The sequence below is a fragment of the Choristoneura fumiferana genome, chromosome 23, assembly GCF_025370935.1.
Source record: "Choristoneura fumiferana chromosome 23, NRCan_CFum_1, whole genome shotgun sequence".
NCBI classification, from domain to species: Eukaryota; Metazoa; Arthropoda; class Insecta; order Lepidoptera; family Tortricidae; genus Choristoneura; species Choristoneura fumiferana.
The window spans coordinates 16,495,666-16,511,744 of NC_133494.1; the positions used below are offsets into that span (position 1 = coordinate 16,495,666).

Here is a 16,079-nt window from a genome sequence, read left to right on the forward strand (position 1 = left end):
TGTGGGTTAACTGCCAAAAACGCCTCAGTAAAATATTCGGCGCGCGTACGCCGAAAAAACGCGTAAGCGCGTGTCGCGCGACGAATGCCGACGGCCGAGTTAAGCCTTGTTTAGTTGAAGCTAGGAATGTGTGAGTTACCGTACATTGTCCTCGATGATCAAGTAATCCTACTATGAATTATAATAAAAAAAATCGACCAAGAAAAAATCACCCCCACTTTACGTCTAGTATGAGAGATTGGGAAGTACCCTAAAAATTTTTTTTTTTACCTTTTCGTTTTATTTTACCACTTTGTCGGCGTGACTTGATAATGTATATTCATGCCAAATTACAGTTTCTAGTAAGTACTAACGGTCTCTGAGCTTAGCCACGGACGGACAGACATGGCGAAACTATAAGGGTTCCTAGTTGACTACGGATCCCAAAAAATATATAATTGGTGAACACGAGCAGGCGGGCGGGTTACCTGATGGAAAGCAATCACCGCCGCCCAAAGATATCCATAACAGTTGACTTACGGATGCGTTGCCAGCTTTTTGAGAAAGAAGTAGGCTAGTTTTTGAAAATGCGTAAGATGGTGATTATGAACATGAAACTACCGTGAGACTCACTCATATTAAATGTTATTATAACGGACGCGTAGTGTGCGTGTTGCGGCAGCCGCCGGTTCGCGTGCTCCTGAGAGGAAGGGCTACGAAATAGCCCGAAACATGTCGAGATAACTCGGTTTAAGACGTTACATCCGTTATAATAACATTTAATATGGTGATTGTGTTTGTTACGAAATATTTTACGCCAAAAATAAAATAAAAAATAAAGCAATAAAGTATTGAGTATTGAAAATGGCTGGATGGATATTAGTATGTATATAGGTACAGTGGGACATCTGGAATAACACATAGGATACTTTTATCCCAATATTTCTACGCTCACTCACTAGGTTTAGAGTCATAAAATTTGGCACAGTCGTTTTTAGTACAACGTCAATGATTACCCCGATATATTTTCGAGAATTCTCGTGGAAAATTCCCGGATTTTTTTAACTGCTTTATCCAATGGTTTACGTGTACGAAACCGCAGTAAACACTAGTTAAAAAATTATAAGCAAGTGGTTCTGCAATGTACTAATGACATAACCGCGATGATCTCACACTAAGTAAGGCTGCCATCAGGCACAACACAAGGCATCAGCCATCAGCATCAGCAGCCTTGTGTTGTTGTTTTATTGTTGTTGCGGCTGCTGATGAACACCATAGCTAGTATTGCCTCCTGGTCGGAGACGTCTTTCCCAGCTCACAAATACGCAAACATCCGATGCAAATACCATATTGACATTCCATACTTATCTGCCAACAATTATCGTGAATTTTACTATGACAACCTCGACGGTAAGCTTGAAGCCACACTGTAACATGGACGCAGTATCACCCACTATGATCCCCTAAACTAGGATCACCGCTGTTCATCTGAACCACGGTCATTAGTCCCACGTCCGCGGAGCGACGCTGGCTGATTGGGCAAAGCCTCGATCGAAACGGTATAGAGGACTTGGAGCAAGGAGAGAGCGGACAGCGAACAAAACCTTATATCGAGATAGACCTTAAGAGTTTACCTACCTTGCGTGTAAAAAGTTTGATCCACGGTCAAAGTTTCGTCCGACCTAAATGCGCGATGCGCTTTGAAAAAGCCGGCGCTAAAGTCGCGGCGGCATGCCTTAGAGTCGGTACAGTGCGGTCTTGATTTTCCATCACTAAATCTCGCTCGTGACGTCATCGTAGGTACTTACAAAAAATTTGTCACGCTAGGTTCTCATACAGTTTGAAGCGCTCTTATCGTCTATCTCGATATAAGGTCTGTGAGCGAACAGTTGCATATTAAAAGAAAGAAAATACATTTATTCACAACAAAGGACACAACAGTATTATGAAATGAAATTAAACAATTTATTGCCGAACATGTATTACATATTATCTCAGGTCTTAAATTAAACTTGGTGCATCATCTGCCATTTCCAGCTTGTAAAATCAGAGTTACTTACTTACTAAATGTATACTAAAAACTATCATCACTCAAAAATTCACTGACCTAATAAAAACATTTTTTTAATATCCATTGGTGAATCATTTTCTGAAAACTATTTATGCTCTTGTCACAAAAAGTGTGGGCAATTTATTAAATAGTCTTACAACCATGCAATACTCATTCTTCCTAAATATACTTATTCTTGTCGTTGGTTGACTTAATAGGGGTCCTTCCTTCTATTTCGCTTGTTCCCAGTTCCATACAGTTGGAACAAGTGCTCATGCTCCTTGACAAACACGCAAATGTCTCTGATGTACATACATGGGAGTGGCAGCATGTCTAACTCCTTAAAAATTGGTTTACAGGATTCGTCATATTTGCCTCCTATAATTATTAAGTTCAAATAACTAGACAACACGTTGTGTGGTTAACTTTTGAATATAATACTCAGGGGCTTACTATCATTCCCACCTGAATGAAATGAAATGTATTGTCCCACCGGACTTCCTAAAGCTCGTTCCAGACGGATGTAATCCAGCGTGACCTTGGGTGACCTTGCTTGTTGCCATCCATGTAGATTGCAGATGTAATCCAAATTATAACATGACCTTTAACGTACTTGGAGGGCGGGCGCGCGATTCCATCTGCATTTCAACGCGTCGATTATATGTCCCTTTAGGCGGCGGATTACATCCATCTGAAATGAGTTAGCCCCCACATCACATGACATTGATATTAGCGTGCAACCGGATTGCTCTTGGAAGCGTAGGTTTGAATCCTACCGACTGCGCCAATTGATATGTACTGGGGAAGAAGTGAAAAATGGACTTGCTTCCAAGACGCTTTAATAACAAGTAACAAATGAACTGTCATTTTTTTTATTCGACTGGATGGCAAACGAGCAAGTGGGTCTCCTGATGGTAAGAGATCACCACCGCCCATAAACATCTGCAACACCAGGGGTATTGCAGATGCGTTGCCAACCAAGAGGCCTAAGATGACATACTCTCATTTCTATGATCATCCAGTCTAATTAAATGATATTACGGATAACTCGCGTTTTAAATCGAGTTTAGCTTGACATGTTTTGGGCTAATTCGTAGCCCTTCTTCCTAGGAGCAACGCGACTCGGCGGCTGCCGCAACACGCGCACTACCCGTAATTTTTTTAAACTACCAAGCGCTTTCGGAAAGACCATCATTGCCAAGAAGAATGCGCCGCAAGAAACTTGGCAGAAAGTCATATCATTTAATATGAGTATCTCAAGGTAGTTTCATGTTTAAAAAACATCCAGTCTACTTTCATATACTCCATTAACGACTTAAGATGGCACTTTAGATCGCTGCAGCCCCACACTCGCGGCACACAACAAAATGTTTGTGCAACCACTACAGTTTGTTGCACCACGTTGCACCCACACTGCAACGCCGTCTCCACTTGCAGACTCATTTGATTAAGTGCCCATTCGCTACCTACTCGAAATGCTATTGTCCCGGTAAACCGGTTTACTTGAGATCACTACCGTATACTAAGTTATTTAGTGACTGTGGCTAAATTGAGGTAAGAAGTAGATTAACTTGCGAGCTTTTAGGTAAAGCTGAACTCGCGTGAGTTTTCTAATTTTTCTTGGAAAGTGATGGTATTACAAAATCAGTTTTTAATACAAGCTATTTTTCAAGTATACCATTACCATTAACCATTGAAGAGTTCCGTCCTGCTGAGACGATTCTAAGCAGACTACCAGGATGTCACTGCCAGATTACCATATATTGTATTGTCACTGGATTTACATTAAGTAGGTATGCCAAATTTTAAGTCAATCTGACTACTGAAAGTGGATCAAAATTCAGCTGCAAGATTTGACCCGTACATACATAGGAACATTACCATACTATACCAGATGTTAGACATCAGAGGTAGCATGTTGAACGGTTGTGTTACTCTGAAGATGAGCTCTGGTTGAGGCCTAAACTCGTCAGTGTAGTGTGATGGTGTTGATAGATGAATTTGTGTTATTTATGTGTGTACAGTGTGGAAGCGGAGGAACTGCATGCATATTTTTTGAGAGAGAGGTCAGACAAACGAACTAGTCGGTCACCTGATGTTAAGTGATCAGATCACCACTTTCCATAGACACCCGCAGCGCTTTACGCGATGCTAGTGCTTGTCGGCCCGTCAGAAAATTGTACACTCGCCTCTTAAAGGCACGCAGGTTGTAATTCGATGGAAAGATCCCAGCGGGGAGCTCGTTCCAGATTTTACGCACAAGGTACTCGTAGGTAAGGTAAGTTGCAGGCAAGCAAGCGAAGTTGCAGGTAAAACCTAGTTCCCATTAAAATGAACCAAACCTTAAGCAGCCTTCCCATCCATTTAACCATACCATTATCCCAGCAAACACTTACCTGAAACTGTTTCGCCATTTCCATACTATTTCCTCTCTCCAAACCAATCGAGAATTCTTCAACAAAGGCAATCAAGTGTCGCGTCTAATGGGCTAGCTGTCTCTGTCGCTCGGCAAACGTCGCCGATTGTCGGCCACTGATGGGCTTTCGGCTATTCCAGTGCTGTTGTAACAATTGGGAATTGGATTCGGCTAAAGGTACAATGTAACGAATTCATGGCAAGTAAAAATAAATAGTATTGTACCTTTATGTAACACTAGCTATTATGGCTTGGTTTGCTTGAACCATAAAGCCTAATTTATAAATTAAAATACTCGGACTTTATAAATATAAAAGTCGTGGTCGTCGTGTCAATCGTGGTCACTTCTGCTACCGACTGTGCACTATAATAGTTATTAATTCTTATATCTACGTTTCTCTTTAACATTTCAATACGACTAGGTATAGTTAGTGTTTAAGTTTTAGTTTTTTACTAAGGGATCCACACATCCCTTTTTATTATTATTTCTTCTTGTATTTTTTTTTCCGTTTTCTTGGAGTTTTTGACTATATTATTTGTAATTATTTTATTTTGAAAAAATGAATTTCTGCCAAGTTTCTCGGGGCACATGTCTTTCCTGGCAATGATGTTCTTTTGAAGCACTGGTAGTTTTTAAAAAACCGCCAAGATCGTGGCGGACACGCCTAAAATAGGGTTCCGTAGCCATTACAAAAAAAAAACAAGTATCTTCACGGCACTTACGTCCTTTTGTTGAGAAGCGCAGTTTTTCGGAAATAACTCAAAAGCGGTAACCCGATCATGTTGAAATCAATTTTCGTTGAAGTATTTATAAGGGGGACACGACTTTTGCTATACTTTGGGGAAGCGATTATTTCCGGAAAATCTTCACTTAATAATTTTTTTTTTTGAGAAACCTTGAATATCTTTTAAAGAGCTGCTCGAACTACACGTGCCACACGTTGATTCGAGTTAAAAAAATGAACACAACAAAACTAAACAGCGGATTTTACAAGACATCTGTACTCGAAATTTCATTGATATAATCTTGTAGTTTTCGAATAAATGCTGTGACATACGGACGGACGGGACAGATAGACAGACAGACTTGGCGAAACTATAAGGGTTCCGTTTTTCCCATTTTTAGCTCCGGAACCCTAAACAATTACGTGTATAAGTGCCCATCGCGGCTTATTTACTGAATAAATTACTTGAATTTGAATTGAATTGACTTACAATTTATCTTAACAACTATGTAGGATCTTAAGTCTTCCATGTTTCTTACTCTTAAAACTATTTGTTGTTTTAATTTGAATTAATAAATTATTCAGTATTATTAGTAATTAGTTATTAACTTATAGCTGCTCCGTCTTCACTCGACCAAGACAAAATCTCATTTGCAACTCAACTATCCCAAACATTGCAACTAATTTATATAAATACTTATCAAAATAAACGAAACATAAAGTCAGTCGATAACTAGACGCGCGAAATGGAGGGAAAGGGGCCTATTAATATTTATAAGGCGAATTCAAATGGGTGCGAAAACGAAGGGCTTCTAACTCCTTAACTGGTGATTCGTAATAGACCCCGGAAAGTGTAAGACATTTTGGTAACTTGTAAAACAACTAAATTACTCTGGGCTACCATTTTTACTTTATTCTTGTTTTTTATTATGAGATGGATGAAAACAAGCAAGCGGGTCATCTGATGTGAATTGAGAGAGTACTTACTATCAGCCAAATATGTGGTCTACCACATTAAAGTTGATAATCGTTTGCATGTCATAAAACAATAATGCCAATTAATAGATGAGTCTGTCAACTTGAAAGTTCGACTTCAGCTCCGTTGCTGTCCTTTTCAGAAAGAGTTCTTTTCTTGAAAGCCCCAGTGTCATACTTAGAAACACTGCTGACGGAAGTTAACTGCTTAGTTTTATTTGAGAAAAGCATTAGAAATCAATTATCAAATCTGGTAGTTCAACACTAACATTAAAAAGAATGCCCCAAAAATACTTACATTGTTGATTGTTGAAAATTTAAAAATGACCATACCTGTAACAATAACAACACATCATTAGCTTCAAATTTGTAATATTGGGCTGTTCCACCATCCATTGATAAGTGTCAACTGACGGTTAAATGAGATGCCGTCTCTATTTGTTTTGTTCGAATAGACGGAGACGGCATCACATTTAACCGTCAGTTAACACTAATAAATGGATGGTGAAACACTTTGCTGATTTGGGACCATTTCGTGTCATTTTTTTTTTATTTGACTAGATGGCAAACGAGCAAGGGGGTCTCCTGATGGTAAGAGATCACCACCGCCCATAAACATCTGTAACACCAAGGGTATTGCAGATGCGTTGCCAACCTAGAGGCCTAAGATGAAATACCTCAAGTGCCAGTAATTTCACCGGCTGTCTTACTCTCCACGCCGAAACACAACAGTGCAAGGACTGCTGCTTCACGGCAGGATTAGCGAGCAAGATGGTGGTAGCAATCCGGGCGGACTTTGCACAAGGTCCTACCACCTGCAAAAACAGACTGAAAAGACATGCATAACTATAAATATATTTTTCGTTATTTTTATTTTTATCCATTGTTCTAATGTTTGTCACGAAAAAATGTTTTATGTCTTTCTTTCTTTCAAACAGCCCCTAAATGTATCACATTTTTTTTAATTTCATTTCCAATACTTTTTTTTTTGCTGGCTGGACGTGGACGTGCACTGTCATCGTAATCACATTTTCATGCCAAATTTCAAATCAATGCCATTAACCGTTGAAGAGTTTTGTCCTGCGGAGACGATCCTGGCCAGATCATAAGAATAACTACCATATAATTGTATTTGACACTAGATTATATAAGTTTTTTTTTTTTTATTCGACTGGATGGCAAACGAGCAAGTGGGTCAAGCGATTACCACCGCCCATAGACACCTGCAACACAAGGGGGATTGCAGATGCGTTGCCAACCTAGAGGCCTAAGATGGGATACCTCAAGTGCCAGTAATTTCACCGGCTGTCTTACTCTCCACGCCGAAACACAACAGTGCAAGCACTGCTATTTCACGGCAGGATTAGCGAGTAAGATGGTGGTAGCAATCCGGGCGGACCTTGCACAAGGTCCTACCACCTGCTAAAAAGTAAAAGTATGGTAAAGTTTTGCTCTATTAGGTAAGGAAGTGGTCAAAAATAGTAAGCCGTGGTGGCCTCGTGGTTTGACCTTTTTAAGTAAAGGATCGTGAGTTCGAATCCGGGCACTTCTGAGTCAAATTCAAAAGACACGTGCAAAACTTTATTTGAAATTTACCACGAGTTTTAAAGTGAAGGAAAAAATCTTGAAGAAACTTGCACAAACCCGCGAAGTAACTCAATTTAAAGCCCAGGCCCTTTAATTCTGAGAGGAGGTCTGTGCCCAAACGTGGGACGTCTACAGACTGGAATGATGATAATGATGATGAAGTGGTTTTTTTATTTATTATTCGACTGGATGGCAAACGAGCAAGTGGTTAGCAAATTTTAAAACCACAACAGGCTAACATTATACTCGTAATTTAACACGCGCACTTTAGGTAATTTAATTTTACAAGCTTTTATTTAGTTCTGTAATCAAATCTTGCAAGTTAAATTCGACCAACTTCTAGTAGTCAGATTGACTTGAAATTTGGTATGCAAATGTAGTTTGGATGACAGTACAATTACAGTCAACAAAAAGTACAGTCCGCAAAACATCTTGTATCAGAAATTAAATTTTCACCAAAAACTTATTTGGTCATGCTTCATTTTTTTTTTGGATGGTTATTATAATGTATTTGATAAATATAGACTATTTTAAGAAACTAATTTCGGTATTTTTTATTTAAATTAATCCTATCTACTATAAAAAAATATATCAATTTATTGCTGGCGTGACGTCATCAAATCCTCAATGGATAGTGTAGTCTTTGACTGCACAAAAAAAAACAGTTTCGTCAACGTCAAGGTATTAACGTCACCGCGGACTGCTAACCTCAAAAAAACTTGAAATCGCTTACGGAACTTGTTTAAAATGGAAGGCTACAAGTGTTTCGTCCCTTTATGTCCGAATAACAGCCGGGATAACCCGGATTTGTTATTCGTACCAATCCCAGAACGACTGCAAGAGGAATGGTGTCGTAAAGTGGAACAAAAATACATCAAAAACTATTTGCAGTTTTGTTGTGAAGATCATTTATATGTATGTACTTATTTAAAACAAACACATTACTTTTACACAATTTTTTGTATATAATATAGTCGCTTATATATAATAATAAAGTCTTGACCATTGAGTACTCGTATAAATTAGATCGTATTTATTAATTATTATAATATTGTTTTATTTTGCAGCGAGAAGATATCTAAAATTATTACAAATGTAAGCTGATGAATGAGCAACCAGTAATGGCACGAAATGCTCAGCTTCGACGCGTTCCATTAACTGTGGGTCAGAAGCGATCTGTTTTGTGTGATTTACTACGATGCGAGGACACACAAGAAACACCAAAGAAACAAAAGTTAAACCAAAATATAATACCTAGTACTTCAGGATCAACATTACCAATCAAAGTGAATGCTGCAGTGCAGTGTGAAAAGATTGTGTGTTTTGATAAGGGAACAAATACACACTTTAAGAAGAAGATATTATGCCAAAGTCCAAGAAGCAGTACCTCACTGTGGGAGGAAGAAGTTGTCAATGTACAAGAGGCATCTAGTCCTTCAATAAATAACTTTCCTTCAGAAACAGAAAGTGAAGAGATTGTTTCAACTAAATCTAATTTGAAAAATCTATTTTTAGCACTAATCTATAAAAACCCAAAAACTTATTTAGGTTTTCCTCAAAAATATGTTTGGTTAATAAACACTATAGTAGAAAAAAGTGCAATAAAAACAAGTATTATGTATCAGTTTTATATCCAAAGGTTATGGTGGGCGGATTTCTGATAAAGCCCTTGTGGAAAAGAGTTGCCTGATCGAATGTCTTCCTGTTAACGCAGTGATATTAGCCGATAGAGGCTTCAAAGAAATTGAGTCTGCATTAGTAAATAAGAATATAAAACTATTGCGTCCACCAAGCGTTTACGCAAATCAGAAACCTTCCAGAGGAGAAGTCCTTAAGAGCAAAACGATTGCAAGTTTGCGAATCCATGTTGAGCGTGTCATCAGGCGAATTAGAGAATTTAAAATCTTAAAGCCCCACTCTGTTGTCAATCACAAACATGTAGGCTTCTTGGATCAAATCATAATGATTGCTTGTGGGCTTATAAATTTGCAGGGTGATTTAATAAAAATAAACTGAATTTGTAAAGACATGAATTGTTTTATTTTAATAATAATAAAATATGTTTCTGTGATACAAAAAGTAGGACAAAAATTAAAAACATATTTAGTTTAAAACTCATTAATACATACACATTGAAGAACTCATAAGTATGTATACTACACATACACTAATTTGTATACATCAACTGTTACATTAACATGTATATGATATTAAGCTAAAAAATAAATATTCACATATATGTAGCTGCCAACCCTAACGCTCCGCGCAGTCATAGGTATAAATATAAATTTCAAGAATACGGCTAAGTTACTTGTATTGTGATGTTAGTTACATTTGGCACTTAACATTATTTTTGGATATATAAAAGTTTTCCAAAAAGATTCTGCTTTGCTTATTAGGTCATTGATGTATGGTTCATCAAAGTCTACTGGATAAATATGAACTTTCTTAGTTGTCTCAAATAAGGGATCCGCAACACAAAATATACCTTTTTAAGGCTGGTTGCTTTCATTTGCAGATTTATTTGTGCTTTATATTTAGCACTTATCTCATTGTTTGTAACATATGATTGAAATGTTTTGGCTGTGATTGGGCATTTGATTTCAATTACATAATCTTTAGTTACTCCATCTGGTGAAGCACCCATCAAACTATTTATTAGAATAAAACCTGATGATTCCACTTTAATGTGAAGTTTTTTCTCTATTTCTTCAATAACTGGCTTTTCCAAGACTTTACCTCTTTTAATAGCCTTTGTTTCGGGTACTTTATATCCACCTAATATTTGTCGGACTAATGTGCCATCAGTCTTGCAGTGAGCAGCTTCATACAATTTTGAAGCAGTGAGCCGTCCCTGCCGAATATAATGCCAATATTTACTATTAACCTGATTTGCTGTTTCTTGGTTTATTTTTTCTATATCATCTTTACCTATTTGGTGATCTAACGTGTCTTTAAAATATTCAAAATCATGATTACTTTCCTTTTCAAAAAATCTACCGACATGTCAAAGAGATTAAAAGTTTTTTTTTTTAATTGTTGTTGTAAATTACATATTAGTGAACCTTTTGCATCTCTTTGCACACATTGTTCATAAAAAGTTTGTAAAATTGTAGGATCTCTTGGAGCCATCTTAATTTTTTTAACATTTTTGTATACATCTTCTGCCAAAACATGTTTAGTTCGTTCAGATCCCAAAGTAGGCTTAATCCAGAAGCATTGTGTAGATGTGCAGGAAGGCTCACAACTCTGCTTTTCAAGCCAAAATAAAAGCAGTAAAGAATGCTTGCAGCCACCTTAAAAAGAAGAGGTTGGTATAAATAACTGATTGATTTGAGGTTAAATTGGTAACATCATGCCTATTTTTTTATATTTGTAAGTTAAAAGTAATAAAAAAAAACATTATAAAAAAACTATAGTTACAAAAAGACTTTTTTTAAATCAATCAAAGTTACGCAAGATTTAATAGATCTTACCTGCAGAAGCTGCACAATCAGAACAGTTTGACTCTATGATTTCGGCATCAGTTTCCCTTATTTTGGCCATTACAGTATATGACTTTTGTGTTCTATGCTCTGGTACAATTCTGGCTTTGACAATACAGATTCCCAAGCTTCTCTGCACTTCCACATATCCCACAGCTGAGGACAAGTAACTATCCCGGGATGACCTAAAAAGGGGAGAAAATAAATTCAACTGTAGTACTATTTAATTTGGTATCAAAATAATAAAGTTGTTATTTTTAAGCCAGAAATTTACTTACATAAGAGCTTTAGCTCCTCTTATTTCAGCGATGTTGTGGTTGCTAGAATTCGTCATGAACTCCAGTATCATAACATTGTCCACTAGTGGCAAATTCCGGGAATCGGCTTTTTCGAAATTAGCCGTCCTTTTGGCCATTTTCTGTTCCGTTAGAGGATTAGATTAGATTAGATTTTTAGAAAAATATGGCTCTGTCCATTGGAGGACAATTTTGCCAGTGTCTAGTAGTTTTTGCCGTTGTACGGTAAAAAAAATCTATAAAACGAAATATGAGAGGTAATGGTGGATGAACGATGACCGAAGCGTTTTAATTGTAAACTATAAAATCCCGTTAGAGGATAATAAAACAAACAAACTACAATTACTACAAAACGAAACGATACGTCAACGTCACGATTGTGTTTGACTTAGACTAGACAGACGTCGGTGTTTTTTTTTTTTGAATAAGGCATAGGAATCATTATCCATTGTTCATTTGATGACGTAGAGAAAGGTCATTTGAAGATCAAAACATTTCAACGAATATCTTAATAATGTATGTTTTTTTTTAAAATCTGATACATAGAAACTGTACCGAAAGCTTGTTTCTCGAAATGGTTTTGAGATTTCCCTACATATTAAAAAAGTTAGCATGGCTAATTAAAGACTCCTCATATTCTTAAGTCTATAGAAAAATAAGAATAATCAAAGCGCGTGATGCACGAAGTCGAAATTGCTTCCGTTTTAATTTTAACATCTATTTACATTATTTTAATTTGATAGGCAATAAAATATGCTTAACAAGATTTTTACCAAGAGGTATAAACCAGTAAAAGAAAAATATTTCAGCCAGTCTTGGAAATAAGTGTCCGTCTAACAATGCTCTGTTTTTAACCCACGACGCAAAAAAAGCGGTATTATAGATTGGTAATATTTGAAATTAAAAGATTGTCATGAAGTTTTGAACAAAAGATTAATAAAAACTTAATATATTTCGTAACTTACTCTTTTATGTTATAGTTGCTGTACATAATAGATGTATTATAATGAATGATTTTATGTATTTTGATATTGCTCTAATTTGCTATACATTGCACTAACTTCTTATATCTAATCCTTATTCCTGTCTAATGTAAAGGTTACCTGGAAGAGATTGCTCTGAAGCGATGAGGCCGCCTATTGCTTACTTGTAAAAGCTCTGTATACATGTTTTTTATGTACTGATTACTATGTCTTGGTGATCAAAAGAGAGTCATTGCATTATGTTGTCATTTTTTAGGTCGGGGTATTTAAAACAATTTTGATAAACCTTGTATTTATTAATCACGTTTACATTTTAGTTGTAGTTTTTTTAGGGTTCTGTACTCAAAGGGTGCCAACGAAACCCTATTACTGACTGAGACTCCGCTGTCTGCCCGTCCGTCTGTCACAGGGCTCTATCTCTTGAGCCGTAATAGCTAGGCACTTGAAATTTTCACAGACTATGTATTACTATGGTCGCTATAATAAAAAAAACTAAAAACAGAATAATATGCATATTTAAGGGGGGCTCCCATACAACAAACGTCATTTTTTCGCCGTTTTTTGCTCTCGCTCCGCATTCTGAGGGGCGGCCTGTGCCTGCAGTGGGACGTATATTATAGGCTGGGATGATGATGAAAATAAAATAAATATTTAAGGGGGCTCCCATAGAACAAACTGGTTTTTTGCCTTTTTTGCTAATGTCGAATTTTGCATAGATAATGGTACGGAACCCTTCGTGCGCGAGTCCGACTCGTACGTGGCCGATTTTTTTAATAATAACCTGATCTCAGAATAAACACAAACTTCAAAAGTTCTAAGAACCGCACAAAATATTTAAAATCCTGTATAATTCGCCAACATGGACAACAAAGTGCACCTGCAACCCCATTAAACATGCTCCGTTCACCTCCACGGTTCGTTACCTGCACTTTGTGACCCTGGCTAGGAGCGTAACGCTTAGATTCTGAAGCGGGAAGATGAATAGAAAAACGGACATTTTTATTCAACTATAAATAATTTTAACCGCTCTTCTTTGGTGCAAACTTTTTTTTAAGTATATTTATTTGTGTTCATTTATTTGCTAGATACAACTACATTATACTCGTATTATTTTAAATATAACTAAAAGCGAAATAAAGTAACATGGTAATGTTAACAATATAATAGTTAATACTATTAATAATGAAATGAGACGGTACTTGCCTGTTTTATATTTATTTTATAAATCGAACGAAATTTAACTAAAGAATGTAAAAAAAGTTAAGCTACTTTACGTATAACGGAGTTAAGGGGCAATTACACTGCGTCGTTCACCTAATGCGGTCGCCGATTTTGTTTCAAACTACTTCGGCGAACGACTGTCGCCTTTACATTTTTTAGTCTGTCCGTCTACTGCGGCGGCCATATTAAGGCGGTGGCAGCTGTCGCTCGCCGAATGCGGCCGACTACCGTGTTCTTTATACTTTTGCGGTCGCCGCATGCAGCATGCAGCGAACGACTCAGTGTAATTGCCGCTTTATATAGGTTTCGAATTCAAGATAAGACAGGGAAATTTTTTAATAGCGTATGAGGTCACATGCCAGTAGCGCCACGCTTACTGAATAGAGGAAACCACTTTTGGAAGAGACGTAAAAAATTTCTTCTTTGCTAAATATTGTCTGTATAATCTAGGTTTTTGTAATAATAATAATATAACTTTTGCCATCCACGAAGATGCGTGATTTTGTCAAAATTAAACATAAATACATTGTATTAAGAACCACGGCACGCGTCATCGTGAATGACTCTACCTACCTATATCTAGTATAATATGACAATTTAATGATTTATCTAATACTAGCTTATGCCCGCGACTTCGTCTGCGCGGATCTAGGTTATCGCGCGGTGGCGCCCTCTACCGGAATAAATGGTATCCTATGTTGATCCTTGGGGTTCAAACTACCTATATACCAAATTTCAACTCCTTAAAGCCTCTTTTTCGCGATAAAAGATAGCCTATGTTCTTTCCCAATGTCTATTCTATCTTTGTACCAAATTTCATCCAAATCGTTCAGACAGATAGACAGACAGACAGACAGAGTTACTTTCGCATTTATAATATTAGTATGGATTTTATTGTTCTCAGAATTGATGTCTACCTAAATTACCTACTTATATTTCTAATTCTAACTTGTAAGCAATAGGAATCGTGAGCGTTGGTGTTGTTTTCACTAATTTATTTATTTACATTTAAGCTACAACTTAGCTTTGTTTAGCATGTCGCATCCAAAGGAAGACCGACACAGCTAGCTGTTTTATGGGTCTTATGGGACATTTTTACTTCGCAGCAATTTAAATAGAGTCACATTTAAATTGTAATAAAAGATAAAAACTATTTGGAAATCTCACAAGGGAGTCTTTATGTACAAGGGACAGTCAAATGGGTCAGTTTAGACATGTTTCTAGTGAAAAATAGTTTTGTGTTAAAAAACACACAAACACAACATACAAAAATCACGCTTGTATTCCCAAATGGGGTAGGCAGAGCACACGAAACGTTACCGCTTCGGAGCCACTTTTAGCAATTTTAGGTTTAAGTTTGACAAAAACGGTACAATAGTGACAGGTTGATAGCCTGTCGCCTACGGTATACCTTAATTTTTTTATAACAAAAGTTGGAACTGATGAGAGCGTGTCGGACACAACTGAAATAGGGTTCCGTAGCCATTACGAAAAAATTAAGTCATATTTTTCTAGGGATTTCGTATTTTTTACGGAATATTTCAAGTTTAGGTATATTTTGTACCTTAGGCTGCTATTTACTCTTAAACTACTAATAATTGTCAAGAAAACTTAACCGTTATAGTTTTCCTTGTAAGTTTGATAAACTTACTCTACCATCCTGAATTTTTTCAAACTTTTCCACCCACCGGTATAGATTTTAGAAGGGGGGGGGGGACGCTCGATTTTAATGAAAATTTTCACTTTAAAGTTTAATATTTTACAAACAAATCACTGAATCGAACAATCGTTTTAGCAACCCCCTATTTTTTATAAAGACCTACCAACAACACCCCACACCACAAGATTGGATAAGAATAAAAATCACCCCCCAGTTTACGTCTATAGGAGGTACTTTTTTTATTTTTTTATTTTTTATTATACCATTTTGTCGGTATAGTTTTCATTATTATATATTGGTGCAAATTACAGCTTTCTAAACTTTGGTTATAATGAGTTATCCAGGGATCGTAACAATGGCAAGGAGCTACAAGAAGGAGTTGATCGACCAATAGTAAAAATGGCTGAACTCATTTTGATAAAACATGTCTAAGAATCATCGCTAGAAAACCTGCTTTTAAATTTAAAAAATCGCATTCAAATCAGTCCATCCGTTTAAGAGCTACGGTGCCACGGATACACATAGCGGTCAAACTTATGACACTTTCTCTTTTTGCGTCGAGGGTTAAAAAGTAACTGGCAACTCGGTGGGAATCGAGTTATTGCAGAGTTTCGTCACTGATATCCTCATTAAAGATTGCAGCCGGCAATCAATTCAATTATTCACTTCCAAAGTACATGGGCAACGTATGTTTGATCTCCTC

The 16,079-nt window shown here is 36.8% G+C and overlaps 1 protein-coding gene and 1 long non-coding RNA gene across 2 annotated transcripts in view; both read right to left on the minus strand.

The window, feature by feature from the left end:
- LOC141440825 (uncharacterized) overlaps positions 1 to 16,079 on the minus strand; it is a 972,542-nt gene that overhangs the window by 243,629 nt on the left and 712,834 nt on the right. The window lies entirely within an intron of this gene.
- LOC141440761 (uncharacterized) lies at positions 10,832 to 11,645 on the minus strand. The gene is made up of 3 exons (XR_012452740.1): positions 11,495 to 11,645; positions 11,208 to 11,401; positions 10,832 to 11,027 (listed from the first exon to the last, which is right to left on the minus strand). It is a non-coding gene; the product is annotated as an uncharacterized lncRNA (long non-coding RNA).